A 6,000-nucleotide genomic window follows, 5' to 3' on the forward strand; every position below is an offset into this window, starting at 1 on the left:
ATCATGTCCAAAAGAGTATGGTTTCGTCGCCCAGCTACACCATTTTGCTTAGGTGTACCGGGCATTGTGTAGTTAGCAATAATACCATTCTCAACTAAAAATAAAGCAAAAGCACTTGGATTTTGACCCGACTCAGTGAATCTACCATAATATTCACCGCCTCTATCAGATCTTACACTTTTAATCTGTCTACCAAGTTGATTTTCAACTTTAGCTTTGTAGAGTTTGAACATATCCAATGCTTCTGATTTTTCACAAATAAGATACACATAAGTATACCTAGAAAAGTTATCAATAAAAGTAATAAAATATTTATGTCCAAAAATAGTTAGAACAGTAAAGGGACTACATATATCAGTATGAATTGTGTCTAATAATTCAGTAGTCCTAGTAGCACCCTTTTTATTTGTCTTTGTGTATTTTCCTTTAATGCAATTCACACAAGTACTAAAATCAGAAAAATCAAGTGAACTTAAAATTCCTTCTTTAATAAGATGTTCCATCCTTTCTCTTGATATGTGGCCCAAGCGCTTATGCCACAACATGGATGAATTTTCATTCACTCATTTTCTCTTTTTTTTTTACCAAATCGTTTACATGAAAGGATAAAAGAGATTGTGCATAAGTCGAATCTAAATTCAATAAATAAAGATTACCATATAAAGTACCAAAACCAATCATATGAGAATTGTGAAATAAAAAGACTCTATTATTTCCAAACTTAAATTCATAACCACAGGAATCAAGTTGTGAAACAGAAATTAGGTTTCTAGTAAAAACAGGAACATAAACTGTGTTTACTAAATCTAAAATGAAACCAGAGTCTAAAATTAGACGGAGGGTGCCAATAGCCTCAGTGTCCACTTCATTCCATTTCCAACTGTAATTGTTCATTCTCCTTTATTTAGTTTCCGACTTGTAAGGTATCCTTGCATGAAATTTGTTATGTGAATACTTGCACCAGTGTCAATCCACCAAGAATTTGGTGGAACATCTACGAAAAAGGATTCATAAGATACAAAGCATTGAGTTTTACCTTTCTTGTCCAACCAACTTTTAAAACATGGATAGTCTATTCTTATGTGACCTTTCTTTCGATAGAAATGACATCGAATCTTATTTTCTTCATTAGCCTTGTGAGTTTCATTATTTGCATTCTTCTTCTTCTTACTTTTGCCTTTCTTGAAAATCTTTTTGGTTGAACCCAAGGTGGTAAGATGAGCCATATCAGGCTTTTCAGCTTTAAGCCTCTCTTCTTCTTGAACACACATGGCAATTAACTTGCTCATCTTCCACTTATCTTTATGTGTATTATAATTGATCTTGAAAGGACCAAATTGCGCAGGAAGAGAAGTCATAATGAAATGAATAAGAAAACTTTCAGAAATTTCCATGTTCATTCCCTTTAATTGAGAGGCCATGTCATTTATCTTTAAGATATGTTCATGAACACCACTCAAACCATCATATTTCATTGTCATCATTTTAATCATGAGAGTACTAACAAGGGATTTGGAAGTTCCAATGAATTGTTCTTCAATAGATTTCATATAGCTCAGTGCACTTTTAGAAGCAGGGATTGCTCCTTGAATTGCAGGTGTAATTGAGCCTTTCATAATCATTAGACTTAAGCGATTAGAGTGTTCCCATTTTTCATAGAAAGCCATGTGATCCTTAGAACTTGTATCATTAGGCTTTGTAGGAGCTGGCTCTCTTAATGCATAGTCTAAATCCATAATTCCCAAAACAATTTCAATTTGTTCATTCCATTTCTTAAAATTAGTTTCACTCAAAGCTTCAATAGCAGACAAATAACTATTAATTGCAGTAGGATTCAATACTGCAAACACATAATATAATCAAAAAAACTACTTTTCACATGTCATGAATAAAAATAACACCACAAGTTAAATATATCTAACTAGAAACACAATTAATTAGATATGAAATCAAGTTATCCTTCCGTTGGGCCGAATAACAATATATTTTAGCAATTCATAAAAGTAAATGAGATGACGAATAAAAATAAATAACATAAAATAAAATAAAATAATCATTAAGACCGTAACGAGTTGATCACCGTTGGACAGAAAAACTCAATGTCTTATATTATTTTATTAACTAAAGCCCGTGAGAAGTTTATCACCGTTGGGCAGAAAAACTCAATGTCTTGTATTATTTTATTAAATAAAGTATGTGAGACGTTTATCACTGTTGGGCATAAAAACGTATTGCTATATTTTTTTATACTAATCATCTCGGTTATTCAAACATACATAGTGTTGAACCTCCTTTGGGCTAATCAACAATATTTCAACTCACAAGGTGTGTAACAAAACATTATAAGTGCATAAAACATTATCTTAATTATCACTTGTTCAATAATTTTCAATTTTTATTTTAATATCAATAAAATAAAAGATTGGCCTAAAATAAAAATAAAATTGGACAAATGTAAATTAAGGTTATGCACTTGTTACACAAAACATTATCATAAAATGAAATTCATACTTATACATTTCATGCATCAGAATTGAGAACCGTGGCTCTGATACCAATTAATAGAAAACTTTGCAGAACATAAACTAAAAACCATTAAGGATTCAATTATATACATGAAAACTATATGAATTTCTACTATATAAATAAGTGTATACATACCTTGATCTATGATAGTATGAAAACCTCTTTTGAGAAAAAGAAACCTTGAATAGAAAACCTTGATCTTCAAGTTCTTTATTTGTCTAAGATCTTTAAACCACTTCTCTCCCTTTAGGCGATGTGAGCCTTCTTGTGGTGACAACTTGGGCTTTTGTGATGGAGAGTGTGGTCTGGGACCTTACACTATTTATACTATTATTCTTCCCATCAAAGAATCCATTCATTCAATGAACTTCATTAAATAGATTAATGTATCTTTTACATTCATGATGCATGATGCATAATGCATCTTCTATATCAATGAATTCATTAGATAGATTAATTTATCTTCTACATTCATAATAGATACATAATGCATCTCTTACATTCATTCATAATGAATCTATCACATTCAATGCATTGACACAATCTCCATTAGTCTTCTATACATTATGTATATATAGGTGCATTCATCAATGATTAGTCACCATCTAATTGATATACATGTATAAGCCATATTAAGCCATATTGATTAGGTACACTATCTTACTTAATGATATGAATCTAGTATAATCATGTGTAAGCCATATTAAGCCATATTTAAGAAAAATTCTTATAATATATATTCTGTACACACAAGGGCATATATCTACAGCAGACCTAGAAAGATTAGGTTGGTGGGCCACCAATCCGGCCTAGCCCAAACCTAACCCATTCCAATAAGCCTCAAGCCCAAGCCCAAGCCCAAGATCCACGATCCACGAACCACGAACTCAGACCTGGCCCGGTCCGGGCAGGCGGGCGGCGCGTACGCGTGAGGTAATTTTGCCATAACCAACTTGGACCATGGTCTTGGCCAAGCCCATCATTAAAGCATCCATAACTCCCTTCCTTCGAAAAATTTGGATGCCCTAAAGGGCTTATGCCCTTTTCATAATCTTGAAGTTTAAATACCCATCAAACTTTTCCTCTACAATCAATGTAAGATTGGTAGCTGTGGGGGCCAAGATAATACTGGAAGTGGTAAATAGGCCGAATAGTTGAACTAGGAGTCAAAATATATAGCACTTGGCGTCGTCTCGCACGCTCAAATCCTGCCCTGCTCGGCTATATAGCCAGTTGAGCAAGTGGCTGAGTGAAAAGCGGTTTGTTACGGAAGAAGCCGAATGTCGGATTGAAAGTGGGCCCCATCCTGAGGCCTAAGAAAGAAAATATACAAATAGAAGAACATCAGCCAGAAAGAGGTATGTGAGAACCGTTACACTTAACTTAAAATACAAGTAATTTAGAGAGTAGAGACTGACTTGCACATCGGAGTGCTAATTCCGATACCACTGACCAGAGTGTTAATTCTTTTTCAGGTGGCTAGCTGAGGATCATGAGAGTCCCCCAGGATTTGAATAGTATTTCTAAACCACATCTCCACAATTGGCGCCGTCTATGGGAATACTCAAACACATCCATGGCGGGCGTAACGGAAGACCCTCCGATAATCACTGTTGAAACCACGTAAAGAGACGACCTCACTCCAACAAACATGCTTGGACTGGAGACTATCCCCGCAAGACGTGCTTTGAACTTCACCTCACCTTCGACTTCAGAGCATGAGGCAATGCAAGCGATCATGGAACAAGCGAAGCAAAACGAATAGAGGTTGGAGAACATGATCGCTGAGAACGAACGTCTCCATCAGGATTTGGCCTTGGAAGTGGCAAAGTCCAAACAAGCTAAACACCAAGATTCGGTACGACCTCTGAGGGCAGGTGGTCGATGGCCTCGAGCCCGACAACAAGACACTGATAGCGACTCCGACTCATTATCCCCGGAACCCAAGAAGAGGGGATAACCCGAGACCTCCAGTTCCTCTGAAGAGAGTCCACGTATAAGGCATAAGCGCAGAAGAAACAATTCAGATGAGGAAGGCCAGCATGATCCCTTTGTGCGACGGATTGCAAGGGCGGTTCTGGCCAAAAAGTTTAAAGCTCCGTCGTTCACTCTCTATGATAGAAAATCAGACCCACCGATCACATCCGTCACTACAAGCAAGCCATTACATTGCATGCAGACAACGAGGCCCTCATGTGCCGAATATTTCCCAGCAGTTTGGGACCATTGGCTGTCATGTGGTATTATAAACTGGAGTCGACTTTGATCAAAAGCTTCCATCAATTACAGAAATCCTTCAGGGCCAGATTCATCACCAACTAGGTCCAACCAAAACAGGCCGACTCTCTCTGGGCAATGCAGATCCAGCCAGGAGAAACACTAAGAGCGTATTCGGCGTGCTATTGGGAGTGCTTTAATCTTGTTGATGACACCTACAACGACTTCATGGCCATCACCGCCTTTAAAATGGGTTTGCATCCTGACAGTGCTCTCCACAGTTCCTTGACTAGAAGACCCCCTAAAACAGTCTGGTCGTTGATGAAGAAAGTTGAGGAATACTGCAAAGTAGAGGATGACGCCTTGCTGGTTAAAGCCAGAAATGTGGCCAACAAGATGACCCCTTCTGAAATTGCTCAACCAATAAATTCTGTACCACCTTAGAGCCCTGAACCACGGCATCGGGCTAAATGAGACAAGAGGCAGGATCCCCACCGATCAAGTGACCAATGCTCCCACCGGACAACTGCACAATTGTAAGTTGATAGCAGGCGCACGAGGCACGTCGACAAGAAATATACGGATTTGACAGAGCCGATCGGCATGGTTATGTCCAAAGTCCAACACCTTCCGTTCTTCAAGTGGCTGTCCAAAGCGGTGGGACCTCCCGACACGAGAAGACGGGATAGACGGTGTGAGTATCACAAGGACCATGGCCATGATACTGAGAGTTGTTATGCATTGAAAGATCACTTGGAAGAATTGGTACAAGATGGTCAGCTACAATAGTACGTCCGAAAAGGCAACTCGACCAAAGTAATAACCTTAAGACAAGATTCCCCTCTACTTGACGTGATCCACATGATATACAGCCTGCCGATGTCATCTGCGGTGCATGCCATTTAGTCAAATCCTGACCCTCAAAGTCAACTCACTCCGGCCAAACGGGCCCATGAAGCTGCGAGCATTGCTTTTGATGATTCAGATTTGGCCGGAGTGACACTTCCCCACATCGATCCCTTGGTAATTGAGTTACGCATAAATCGATTCATAGTTAAGCGCGTACTCATTGATCCGGGGAGTACATTGGAGGTCATGTACTACAAGACATTCACTAAACTGGGCTTCTCTGAATCGGATCTCTCCTCGACCCCTTATCCACTATTCGGCTTCAACGCCAATCCAGAGTACCCGTTGGAAAAAATCACACTACCCGTTCGAGCGGGCTCCCGAACAGTGGATGTAGATTTCTTGGTC

Source organism: Camellia sinensis, chromosome 5 (assembly GCF_055761805.1).
Source record: "Camellia sinensis isolate YWXY chromosome 5, ASM5576180v1, whole genome shotgun sequence".
Lineage (NCBI taxonomy): Eukaryota > Viridiplantae > Streptophyta > Magnoliopsida > Ericales > Theaceae > Camellia > Camellia sinensis.